At 32.9% G+C, this 14,419-nt stretch overlaps 1 pseudogene; it reads right to left on the reverse strand.

Annotated features, from left to right (window-relative positions):
* Positions 1-2,850: 2,850 nt before the first annotated feature.
* LOC134275900 (E3 ubiquitin-protein ligase DTX3L-like) lies at positions 2,851-5,950 on the reverse strand (annotated as a pseudogene).
* Positions 5,951-14,419: the final 8,469 nt, after the last annotated feature.

The following is a 14,419-nucleotide window of genomic DNA, read 5'->3' on the forward strand; positions in this document are numbered from 1 at the left end:
AGTGAAAATAAGAGTCTATCAAGTTTGCTAGTTTTTTTTTTTTTTGCCTAAGGAGTGTGTTTGAAATGTCATCGGCGAGCCAGGGATTTTACTAGGGGGGGGGGGCACAAAGGGAGAAGGGTGTATCAATAAACTCCCACGGGCATGTTTGTGGGGTTTTAATTCTCATCGACCAAATTTGGGTATCGCGAGATGTTCTGATATATGGGCGGTGACATGTTCGCGCTAGCAAACGAGCGAGGGGTATGTGATTCCCAAAGAAGGGAGGGGGGGTTAATATTTGTTTACTTTATAGCATACAATTTAATGAACAATATAATCAAAGGGAAGGGGTTACTTTGACACTTTGCTCTCATGGTCGCTACTGATCGGCTTCTCATTTGAAGACGTCGAATTAAATGATATGATACAAGGTCTATAAAAACTGGGGAAGGAGAGCTCCCTACCCTTTCTATTAATTTTTGCACTGTAAACTTCACAATATTTACATTTCCAATGTCTTAAAGTTTTCAGAGATAAAATTACAAATAGTTTATGAACTTAATTTCTACATAAATGTACTGGTTCATCAAAAGGTGCTGCATGTTAAAAAAAATACGTGCAGGGCGGGACATATACAGACAAGAAACAGGGTTTGTAGCACGTGGATTGGCGGAATCAAGAGCATGTAAATATATGGAAAACTGTCAGATTTTTCGATTTCATGACCATGATCAGTCGATTTGCTTTCGACAAAAATTTGGACTGCGAGACATTGCATGGCCATAGGATAATGTTGTTTAAAAATATGCGACACATGATATTTCAATTACGTCTAAATATATAAGGTGACTCTTATGAAAGCCATTTGCTCATAATAAGGTTCAGAATACAATTTTTGCGAGGAACAAATAAAGTAAGCTAATGAAAAATACAACAGTGACATTTTTGAACAGGTTTTTCCATGAATTGAAAGGGTACCTGTTCTGCTATTCAGTCTTTAGAATTTGACTTATCCGATTTATAACAGTAACAATCCCAGTGACAAAAATATAAACACCATCCACTATGTATGTCCCTTATTGGTACATGTACAGTGACAATTTAAAAAGCGGAATTAGAAAATATTCTTTTTCTAATGTTTTTATTAGTTTTCGAATCGGGATCGGGATTTCACCGATTCAGATTCATTTTCAGACTCGGATTCGATTCATATTCAGAAACATCTCTATTAGTTAGTAACAAAACTCCAGATATCATTGTTATTCACTGTGTGGGGGGGGGGGACAACATTGGACAACAACATAACACTTTAAGAGGTATACAAATGATGATGAAGGCTAATTTAGCAAAAATAAAAGAGCGATTACCAAATTATTTGGTCTCATATCTTGCAACGAAGAAACTGGTCAAATGTAGTAGCTAACACTGAGGGAGAAAAATGTAGGCAAAGAATCAATAGTTCAGTAGCATCTTTTGTATTGAATAAATTAGGTGGAGCAGCTATTAGGTACCCAGATATAACTGCAAATCGAAGAAATTTGTCCGCCCTTATGGTGCTCACATGACAGATTTAGGCAATGATTTGTTTATTAAATCATTTATTGTAAAGGGTGCATTGAAACAATTTTTATCTTGTAAATTTCAAACCAGGACCTTTCCTTGAAATGGTGGTGCTTGTCATGGTTAGGTGAATGTCTATAGAAATATATATGTGTTGTCATATAATATAGTTGAATTACTTTGAATTGGATCATGAGCGCATTTGACGCAACTTTTATTGTTTTGAATTAGATCATGAGCGCATTTGACGCAACTTTTATTGTTTGAATTGGATCATGAGCGCATTTGACGCAACTTTTATTGTTTGAATCGGATCATGAGCGCATTTGACGCAACTTTTATTGTTTGAATTGGATCATGAGCGCATCTGTTGCAATTTTAAGTTATAGTTTGAATGTTGGTGAATTTCACCTCTTTGTGCGCATTTTGCGCAAGTAATTTAAATAATTGAACTGTGAAAGGGGCAAAATTGCCGCCTTGTTGTATGGCGGATGGTACATTTGACTTTGTCACATGTACCATTTGGCATAATTTTGCATAGAATACCATCTCCGGGGGGTACTGTTGTCTCCAGGCTCCTTGGATCCAGGTGGTATTTCTATTGCTTTCTCATCAATATTTATGCTGCCATATAATTGTAATCGGCGCATATATTTGTGAATTACATATTAAAATGTACATATAATAAAAGGTCATGACAAGCACGCCAAACACAATTAAATGTTGTTTTTATTTCAAATGTGGTTGAGGCCTGGTTTATAGGATGGTGTTTTTAAAATAATTTTTTAAGGTAAAAAGGGGGGATTTATAGTCACTAAATAATGATAAATAATAATTAAAAAAAAATGAAAAATAAAAAAATAAAACAAAATAGAAAATTATATACCAATAGTTTATTTTAAATAAGAGAAACAAAAAATTGAGACTATATATTTTAATCATATGAGTACATTATTAACAACATGATGATAATAAATATAATTCAAAAAAAAAATCAACAAAAGAGTAAGACTTGTTAACTTTTTTGGCCGTAAAGTATCAAAACATGGATAAATGCAGCGTGGATAGGCGGATCATACATATACTGATAAATATAGAAACATAACAAATCACAAAAATAACTTTGGTCCCCGTCTTAAAAAATCCTGTAGAACTGGTCTGTGTATGAACATGACTGATTGCATATGAAGTTGAAAACGATCCTACTCTTTACACTTTAACCCTTTTGAGAAATCCTTTAAATGCTTTTGTTTAACAGGACAGGGGATCAAAAATATAAGTTAAGTTACCATTTTTATCTTAATAGAAAGTATTTTTTAAGAACATATCTTCCGAAAAGATCATGTTTCCGTTTTAGAGCATGCTTATTGGTTTTTTTACCGAATATCCAAGCTATACAGCTACGTTATCTGATAAAATGTGACTGTATAACTGTACATGTATTTAATATGTGTTAATAATTTAAGTGTTTATATATGTACTAAGATTGTGCTTTGCTAACGATACAAAAGTAGCTGACTACAGTAATACAAAATAAATTGACATTTAAAACTCAAATAATATTCACCGCTATTGAAGTAGCAATCAAATAACTAATCTTAATTTGTGCACAATAATAGAAAATTTCACAAAACGAATAAATAAAAAAATAAATACCAATAGTTTATTAAAAAAAAAAGAAAAAAAAATTGAAAGTAGATATTTTAATAATATGAGTACATAATCAACAACATGATGATTAATAATTATAATAAAAAAAACAAATCTACAAAAGAACGAGATTTGTAAACTTTTTTGGCGGTAAAGTATCAAAACATGGATAAATCCAGAAATCCCTAAAAAAATGTTTTCTTAAACAGAACAGATAGAGGATCAAAAATATAAGTAAAGTTTCCATTTTTGTCTTAATAAACATGCATATGTATAAAATAGAAAGAATTGTCTGGGGAACATATCTTCGGAATAGATAATGTTTATATTTTAGAGCATGCTTAATGCTATACAGCTACGTTATCTGAAATGTGACTGTATAATTGTTATGCAATCGTATCTTCTTTTGTACACGAGTATGCACTTAAAAATACAGTTATACAGTACTTCTCCTTAAATAATCTAGACTACGCAATATCTTTATCGTGGGTATAGCTTTGAAGAAACACAATCCATTACAAGTTAAATTGACTCCTGGCGGTCTGTTATTCTAACATATTGTCTCAGTAATTGTCATATTTAATTTTCTACGTATTAATTTCAATTCATTCTGCAATGCAATAAATGGGTAGATGAAAAATAAAATCATTTTAATAAAAAGAAAGAAAGTGGGTGTTCAAAATGGTGTCTTCTTTCGCGTTTTTTGTCCATTTAAAATGAGTCCTCTGTGATTCCCTTTGCTTCTAGTTCATCCTTTACTCTTTCTAGATATTCGGGGTCTGGATATCCATACCTGTAATCAAAACATTCTAACTTTGCAATAGTCTTAAAAAATACGAGTTCCATAATGAAAATACCTAACGTTAAATGTTAAATAAAAGGAGGAAGAAATGTTTTTCCTTTAGTTGAACATTTAATGGAAATGTTTTACATTTCTCATGACAGGAGGCAATGAAACCCTTTTATAAGTAGGAAATATGATTAATCATAAGACTTATACAGTAGCTCTCTTACATATATTATTAAAAAATAATCCATGGGACATGCCAAATAATTTCATTTTTTTTCATTGTCAATACAGCATATACAGCTGTATCTTGTTGCTTTTCTACTTGAAACACACTCACACATAGGAGGTATATCGAATCGCATTGTTTTGAGAAGAATAATTGAGTTGTTTGAATACCTTTCTGGTCCTCCTTCTCTTCTTGTCGTTCCACGTGACCATGTTGTCTTTACCAGACGTTCTAGAATATCCAACTGTGAAAATCAAACGATGTTCGAAGGCACGCTTCAGCATACCAAGAATATTTCTTCCCTCTTTATTATCAGGAAGGTAACCTTGCCGGGAAACCCCAGTGAAACCAACTCCAGGATTGGGATGTTCCTCCTGAAATGTATACGTAGTGATTAGGTAATGGGACATGTAATTCAGGCCCTTATTGAAATTAAATAAAAATGAAACAAAACTACCTACTGATTGGACGCCATTTGGGATGTCGTAATGTATAATGACGGTAGGACATTTAAACCCAGGTAAAGATGCCTTGTCTTTATAAATTTTTGCAGTTCCATCTGGTTAGTTCCCAAATATCTCTCCGTATACTGTAGTGCAGACAGGACAATGGGTTTTTTGGAAAAATATTCTTCAATACACTATCGACAAAATTAATGGCGGCACTTTTTGAGTAGTACTGGATCTTCCATTTCGTCATCCTTACAAACACTTCATGTGAATCTTTCTCCTTCATCTGACGCTTCGTGATCGTAATCGGAATCATCATCTCTCATAGCTTCTGCAGCTTCTTTTTTTCTGCTCACTTTTTGTCTTCGTCATCAGGGGAATCATAAGTTAGATTTATATTTCCTTTTGCAGTGTTGTTTTCCTGTGTCTGGTTTGATTTTACCTGCTTTTCCGTGTCTTGACGTTTGTGTTTTGGTGTTTTGGTGCACATCTCGATGAAGTCCTCTAAACGAACATCTGTTTGCTTCATTGCATTTCTTCAAACTCATATTTGCTGAGTTCAAATAGTGTTTGCTTTAAGTAGTTACCTGAAACATTACTTGGTGCCCATCGTCTTCTTGGTTTGTTCTGTTTATTTTCTTGTATTGCAGCCAATGCCTTTTTCAGTGCCTCTGTGACAGCTGCATTATGGTTCACTAGATGTATTTCTTGAAGCCTTGGATTCTTTTTAATTTCTTTTGGAAAGTCAAAAATGTAATCGCTCACAATATCAGTATACTGTTGTAATATATTTAAAAATACACACGTGTTACAGAAGCAGCAATTCTTGATCTATAAAATAATTGAGCATTTTTGTAAAGAATGAATCCTCTAAACACTGCAATCTCGCCCCTTTTTACATGCAGAATTTTACCCTTTTAAATAAGAAAATTGTTATCTTATAGCTAGAGTCTTCAAGTAGAGTCTGTATAGATACTAATAAAGGATTGTTTAGGAAAGAGACTTTCAATATATACATGATATCGATTAAATAAAGTCGCATATTTCACTGTAAAACTTCGCCATTACGGCTATGTAGGTCATTTTAGAACAAGTATTTGAATGAAAGGCGGGGCGTCTATCAAGCGTGCGATTTGTGTGAATATATTAGAGTGTGTTCGAATTGTACTTAGTTTTATGATGAAGTGACACCTAAAACCTTTTATTTAGTGCTAGAGACCCACCAGATATAAGTACCCTTTTTTTAATTTGTCAGACTTAACTTCGTTTTTTTCTGTTTAACTTACGATTCATATTTGAAATGATTTATTAGAAATTCGTCAAATTATTCATATATAAAGAAACAATTATTTCGAATCTGTGAATAGAACGTATAATGCAGGATATATACACTTTTTTCATACTTCAAAACTTCATTTTTATAGAGATAATAATTAACCCATTAAAGCTTATGATTAATACATTAAAGCTCATTACATTTACATGAACAACTATTTCATAGCATGTGCATATATGATTTTGCAAAATTCGTGTGCTACACAAAATACGGTTGAAATATGATATATATAAATTTCACTCTGTGTATAAAAAATAAAATCGCAAGAAAGTGAAAATTAAACGCCAGTTTAACGTCAATATTATCGTTGCTGGATATATAAAAAAAACATCAGTGTTAGACAAGTGTACTTTGTACAGTCCAGATTGCATTGTTTAAAAAAAAATTTACGCCCTTCATCATTCGATTTTTTGTTACTAATATTTAATTGTTGTTATATTTTGTGCCGATGTAAAAAGTTGTAACATGTCGTCAGAAGTAACCCGGAATTTCCCTCTGTTTAATTAGGGGTGCATTTTGTGCAATGCGTTCGTCCAGTGACTTTTCATCCGATATATATATAAGCCTTATATAGTAACGTCTCATACTTCAATTTCTTTTCCGTAAGGTTTCTTAAATTGGAAGTACGCTTTTGTAACAAATGGTTTATTTTCTAAAGATATGTTAAATTAATATTTTTTTCAAATAACGATCTCTAAAATTAACGAAAAATATTTAATATCTTCTAAGGTTTAATGAACGTACCACTGATGTGATAAGTATATGTACTTAGGAACAAATATACCCACAGTATTTTTTTTTAAATTCTATATTAATGAGGTACAAGTAGTAAGTGCAAGGTTTATGCTACAAGCCTCCAATATATATTGATAAATGCCGAAAAAACAATCAAACAAAATCAACTGAAATATCGTTATAATAACAAATAAATAAAAAAATGTGAATATGTCCTGAATATACCGGCATATAAATTTACAAATTTAAAAGAGTACTTTAAAGTCTATAAATTATACCAATTTGAAAATGATTTGACCATCGATAGCTCGCAACAATGGACACGATGTCGCATTGATCTGCTCAAAGCATGAAAAGTGAATAGATTTGAGTCACGTGTTCAATGCTTTGTTATTCATGAGGTCAAAGGCGGATTGAATTTGTAAACAAGGTGCCTTTACTATAGGGAAAGGTACCCGAGATTTTGCACCTTTTGGGAAAATAACATGTGAGCGCACGACTGTTTCAATTTCTTTCATGAATTAAAATTACAAGTATAACTCTTTACATTGACCGTATTTATTACAACTTGAAACATCAATGCGCTCATATAAAAAATGGGCTTGCAAAGTGGGGGTGTGGCCTAAAGTCTATGAGAAATAGATGTAAACAACGTACCCCTGCTATATTAATCAGATAAATACCCAATTACAGTGCAAGGAAGTGAAAATTGAAAATGAAATTTATAAACTACAATGTTTGATGGAAAGATTGAGACAAAAATATGTAGAAAATGTTTAAACTTATTTTTTGTAAATTATCGGGGGGCCAAATTTGGACGTTTAAACGATTCATTCTTTCCTTAAATTTATTCTCAGCATGTGATTGTGATTGTAAGCAAAAGTTTCAATTATTTGCTTTTGTACTTTTTAATAGATAGATCTCATTAAGGATAGTGTGCATGTAGTCGGTAATCTTCAGCTTGCTCCGCTACACTTCATTCAAACAGGTATACAAGCCATCCGAGGAGCTCCGAGTAATATGTGTACGCCATACCCCCCCCCCCCCCAAAAAAATAATAAAATAAAATAAACAAATGAAATCACAAATTAATGATGATTGAAGGATATTATTCAAAAATTTTTTTTTAAATCCTAACTGTTCATTCCTATAGGGTGGGTAATTCTTAAAATAAAAATGTCAGAATTTCTTTCATTTCCGATTCAAAAAAAAAAATAAATAAAAAATAAAAAATTCATATGCAGTAAACAGACAGGTATAGAAAGCAACTTCATTTGTGGGGAAGGGCTTTATAAAAGGTTATTATACAGAGAAAAAAAGGTAATAAGACACTATTATAAGGAGTTCATAAAAATAAGAGTTCATGAATATAAGAATTGAGTTTACAATCGCAATGTAAATTGAGATAGTTCTTCGGCAACACTAACAAAGGGGGTGCACAGCTTCCCAAATATGAAATTACCATCTATAATTCAGAAAGAATACGGAACTAAAGCGTTTGGAAAAAAAAGAACTTTACTGATGATGTGAATTTCAAGATAATGATCCGGTACTTCATTCATTGATCAAATATAGGAGCGATGTTTTTTTTTTTTTAGAAGGAGGGGGTAGGTTAGGGATATGGTGTATGTTCAAAGTGGTTATGGTTGAACTAAGAAAGAAATTAATAGTAAAATAAATACGTAAAAAAGAAAATGAACAAGCAAAATCGAAACGAAAAATAAAATAATTTAAAAAAATTAAAAGAGAATAATAAAAAAAACTAGATACGATCTCGTAGCGAGCAACGAGTGGGTCTTCCGTCCGATTCTGAAGTAAAAAACGAAAAATCTTGCAGAAAAAGTGATAAAAAAAAATTGGACATTCGGGGGAGCGAACCCGGGTCGCCCGCATGACTATCCGACGCGCTAACCATTCAGCCATTGAAAACACCGCTTCAAATTTTTAAATACGAAAATCTCGCCTTTTTCGAATCTAAAACAAATTACATATTTCGCATTCCCAAAAGAGTCACTTTTAAGATGTCTAATATCAAAAAAAAAATATTGGAAAACAAAAAAGTTGAAAAATTGCGGTTTTTTAAATTCGCTTCCGGTATCGACCGGAAGCACTGACGAAAATTTGAAAGTATAGGTGCAAAACTACAACATGTCATCTATTAGTCCTGAAAATGACAACATTCTAGCTTTTGTCGTTTTTGAGTTTTTGTGTCGACAAAATGGTCACTAAAAATTCGATTAAAGGTCGATAACTTCCGACCGGAAGTGATTTTTCAAAAATAAAAAAAAATGGATCAAGTTTAGATCATGATACATCATCTCTGAAAATTTCAAAGAAATCCGTCCATGCATCTCTGAGAAATCGTCTGCACAAAATTTGGACGAAAAAAAAAATAATAATAATAGTGAAAAAGAAACAATAGAATAATAGAAGGGTCTTCCGTTGGAGACGGAAGACCCTAAATATAAAAAAAATCGGAATTCATCCTTTAAAGGCTTCCCTTTCCGTAGTAATGAAAACGAACATTAGCACATACAAGATAAGGGGGGATCAAACCATTTAATTACAATATTATGTAAGATTATAAACTCAAGATGTGTTCATATTTTTAGCCCGGAACTACTCTTTTTGCCTGAAATAAAATTTGTTTTCAGAAACTAAGACTATCGGCCTACATGTGTCTGATTTTACATGACGTATTTCGATCTTAATTTTCGACTTTAACAACATCAGCTTTATACCTAACGTTATCGTGTTTAGTTTTAATTTATTGAAATTAATTTAGGCAATAAATACAAGACCAAAATTAATTTTGAAAATGACCACTGTGCATTATTTTCACATTTTATTGGGTCATGCAGTTTTCAAACCTCAGAGTGTTGTGCCAAAGTTAACGTGTTAATGAGTAAATATGGAAGCCCTTCATCCTTTATGACATGGCTACAGACAAGGGTTCCTAGCTGCTGCGTTCATATTTTTTTTATATAATATGCATTGAAAAAAATGCTATTGCAACTAAACTAGAATCAGTGGACTTGATTCTAATATTTTAAATATCTGATGACAAACTTTGGACACTGAGTCGCCAATTCTCGGGCCTTTCTGTCTAACGGAGAAACAATCTGGAATGTTACATGTACACCCCCCCCCCAAAAAAAAAGTTGAAATAAATGCAGGGACCACTTGCTTATCTGTAGAGACTGAAGCTCAGCCGGAAAGGCCAAAGAAGCGATTGATTCAGGACATTAGGCGGGCACGTACATTGATTTGTTGATGAAAATTTTTGACAGCTCACGAATAAAACCATTCATAAACAATCAAAACTTATATTTGTTTATAAATTATTTTGGAAAAAATACCAGTAAATCTATAAATTGACGAAATTGTACATTTCTTTCAGAACAGTTTTAGGCGTGTATATTTTTTTTGAAAATATGTATTACGCGAAAGTATTTTTGTTTTGCTTTATGGTATCATTTTTTTTATCGGTAAACGCACTGGCGAAACGTCACGTCTTTGAAGCGCTATTGTGACGTAATTACTTTTATGTCACGAAGGTCCCTTTTCGCTTGACGCAACTCATATATATATATATATATATATATATATATATATATATATATATATATATATATATATATATATATATATATATATATATATACACAGGTAACTCTCGAAACCTCGAAGTCCGCGGGACCGAGGGAAAACTTCGAGAGATCAAGAGTTCGAGTTTTCAAGAGTTCGGATTTTTCCGGGTTTGTCTGACAGGTTTAAAAATTAGTCTTCCCGGATGTAATGATTTTCATGAAGTCATTACATTTTACACGTGGTTTTTATAAAACAACGATATGTGTTCGAATTTTAAATGAATATTTATTAAAACTGAGTAAAGTAAAAAATGTACATCGTCAGTTCGTGTATATTTATTAATTTTTTATCATACGGACATCATTCTACGCGTTCGTTATATGAAGACAGCATTTTAACAGCGTGGCTTGGTACATTGCATTGTGACTTTTCCAAACATATGCATTGAACAAAATTCTGTATGTATTTGTCCAACAATAGTCGTCAAATTGACAGCGAGGCTGCTTCTGAATTTTCATATTTCGTTAAACTTAAAAAATGATTCTAAATAAAATATTAAATTCATCAAGTGTTTCGTCTTGTAATCTTCCATAACAATTCCTCAGCGACACTGCGTTTCTAAATTATCGTAATACAGTACTAGTCAATGATAATTATTTTTAATAGCAAATAGGCACCATAAGATTTATCATAAATCAATTATCACCTTGCAGAATAAGTGTCACCTGAAAAAACATCCCGTTTCACGAGACCCACGCCTTCTGCCTCGGGTCATTAAATGTCCAGGTAAAGTTGCTAATATTATGTAACTTTGTATACACATAGCCACTTCGAGGTATCAAGGGTAAATTTCAATAGAATGTGCACAGCGGGACTGCGTTTTGACTTCGAGGGATCAAGGGTTTCGAGAGATCAAGAGTTCGAGAAATCAAGAGTAAATTTGCTTAGTTATATAGTTGAAAAAATCGGGACCGGAGACTCACTTCGAGCGATCAAGAACTTCGAGAGATCGAAGTTCGAGCCATCAAGAGTTACCTGTATATATATATATATATATATATATATATATATATATATATATATATATATATATATATATATATATATATATATATATATATATATATGTAAGACTCCAAAGTCCGATGGTGACGCCAAAGTCCGATGGTCTCGCCAAACCCCGATGGTCTGCGCAAAACCCCGATGGCTCATTGTCTTTACGGGCGCCAGAGTCCGATGGCCACGCCAAAGTCCGATGGCTCGTTTCCTATGAGACGCGCGACGCTAAAGTGCGATGGTCTGACACGCCGAAGTCCGATGGCGCGGATGAACAATCAACGTTTATGACGTCACAATAATCCGACGTCAATCCTTGACGCCGTTGTCCTGCATTCAAAAGCAATCATTTCTGAATTCGTCCTCTAATACAATTTTTATTATTGATTTTGCTTAATGCTTGCAGCTTCCAGAGATATTAGGGTCAGTCCTCGCACACCACTCGATTGATTAGGATTAGTCCATGCAATTGCACAACCCGAGTGAATTAGGGTTAGTCCTCGCACCCCAAGTCGAGTGATTAGGGTTAGTATTGCCCCAACTCAAGATATTTAGGTAATTGTTAATACACACTTTTTGAGCGGTAGTCTCGCACCTGCCTGAGAGTTTAGGGTTAGTTTTCGCATTTATTTATACTTATTCTAAAGACCTTTGCATGACGCGGCATTTAGTTTGGCGCATTGCTACTATGACGTCATAAACGTTAATTGTTTTCCGCACCGTCGGACTTTGGCGTGTCAGACCATCGGGGTTTGGCGCAGACCATCGGACTTTGGCGTGACCATCGGACTTTGGAGTCCCATCGCACTTTGGAGTCCTACATATGTATATATATATATATATATATATATATATATATATATATATATATATATATATATATATATATATATATATATATATAAGAGTTGTTGTTATTTGTGCTTTATAAATAAAATTAAATTCATCACAACAAGTATTGGTAACAATCCTCTAAAATTTAATGTCCAAATAACTGTATCTCACTTCCATTCTCAATGACTGTGTAGTGTTGGACAGCGTTGTGAGAATTCCATCGGCATAGAAAGCAAGTTTTTAACTTGCCTAGATAGCCGAGCGGTCTAACGCGCTGTTCCTGCACTGCTAGGAGACAGATTCCGTAGGTCGAGAGTTCAACCCCGGGCTGGGGCGGAAGTGATTATCCTTGTAAAAGTGAATTTCTCTGTGCTTTCTATATTAATATTTCTTCACTTAGGGCAGTTATATTAGTTTAAGAGTTGTTGTTATTTGTGCTTTATAAATAAAATTAAATTCATCACGACATGTATTGGTAACAATCCTCTAAAAACTAATGTCCAAATAACTGTATCTCACTTCCATTCTCAATCACCGTGTGGTGTAGGACAGCGTTGTGAGAATTCCATCGGCATCGAAAGCAAGGTTTTAACTTGCCTAGATAGCCGAGCGGTCTAACGCGCTGTTCCTGCACTGCTAGGAGACAGATTCCGTAGGTCGAGAGTTCAACCCCGGGCTGGGGCGGAAGTGAGTATCCGTGTAAAAGTGAATTTCTCTGTGCTTTCTATATTAATATTTCTTCACTTAGGGCAGTTATATTAGTTTAAAAGTTGTTGTTATTTGCGCTTTATATATATATATATATATATATATATATATATATATATATATATATATATATATATATAAACCTCTATGTAGATTATTTAACCTTTCACTTACAAATAAAGTTCTTCCATACATATGGAAACATGCACATATTTCACCTATTTTTAAAAATAAAGGCTGTCCCCAACAACCTAATAATTACAGACCAATATCATTGACTTGTTCTATATGTTAACTAATGGAAAAAATACTTTTTAAATATATGTTTAATCATATTAAGGAACATGACTTATTGTGTAAATACCAATCTGGGTTCCAACCTGGGGATTCTACTGTTAACCAATTAGTTGAAATATATGATAAAATTATGTCGAACCTTGACAGAGGCAGAGATATACGCTTTATATTTTGTGACATTTCCAAAGCTTTTGACAAGGTATGGCATAAGGGAATGATTTTCAAACTTAAAAACTTTGGATTTAGAAGTAATATACTGGGTTGGATTGAAGACTATCTTACTGAGAGACAACAAAGAATGAATTTAGAAGGCTTTTCATCATCATGTCAAACAATAGATGCTGGGGTACCCCAGGGGTCTGTACTGGGTCCTTTCTTGTTTTTGTTATATATAAATGATATAGCTAAAGATATATCTTGTAATATTTGACTGTTTGCTGATGATACTTCTTTGTTTGCTATTATAGACAATGATGTCAATGCTCCAACAATGTCCCTTACTCAAGATCTTGAAAAGATAAATAATTGGTCCAAAGCTTGGGCTATAGATTTTGATAGTTTAAAAACCTGTTAATGTTGATTTTACTAGAAAACACATAAGTTATCCTAATATTCAGTTTGGATATGGAGGTGATTATATAAAACAATCAAATACTCATGTTCATTTAGGATTACAATTTCAAGCAGATGATTCTTGGAACAATCACATATTGAATATATATGAAAAGGCATGTAAAAGATTAAATATAATTAGGTTACTGAAACATAGCATTGATAGAAATTCACTAATAAAAATTTATTTTGCCTTTATAAGACCAATTTTAGAATATGCTAATGTTGTATGGGATAATTGTACCCAAAATAGTTCAGAATTGCTTGAAAAAGTTCAAATAGAAGCTGCCAGAATTATTACTGGACTTAGAGTTAATTCATCCAGAACTTGTTTGTATGGTGAACACTACGATGGGAACCATTATATCTTAGAAGAGAAAAACACAAACTACAATTGATGTATAAAATGATTAATGGTTCTGCACCTGATTATTTGTATGATTTGATTCAACCTTGTTTTCCTGTTCAACATGCTTACAACCTAAGGTCTGGATGTAATGACTTATGCATACCAGTTTGTAAAACAATGTCATACTATAATAGTTTTATTCCATCAACCGTAAAACTTTGGAACAGTCTTAGTGAAGATGTAA

The sequence above is a fragment of the Saccostrea cucullata genome, unplaced genomic scaffold, assembly GCF_032062105.1.
Source record: "Saccostrea cucullata isolate Sc308-1 unplaced genomic scaffold, CSIRO_AGI_Scuc_v1 ctg628, whole genome shotgun sequence".
Classification (NCBI taxonomy): Eukaryota; Metazoa; Mollusca; class Bivalvia; order Ostreida; family Ostreidae; genus Saccostrea; species Saccostrea cuccullata.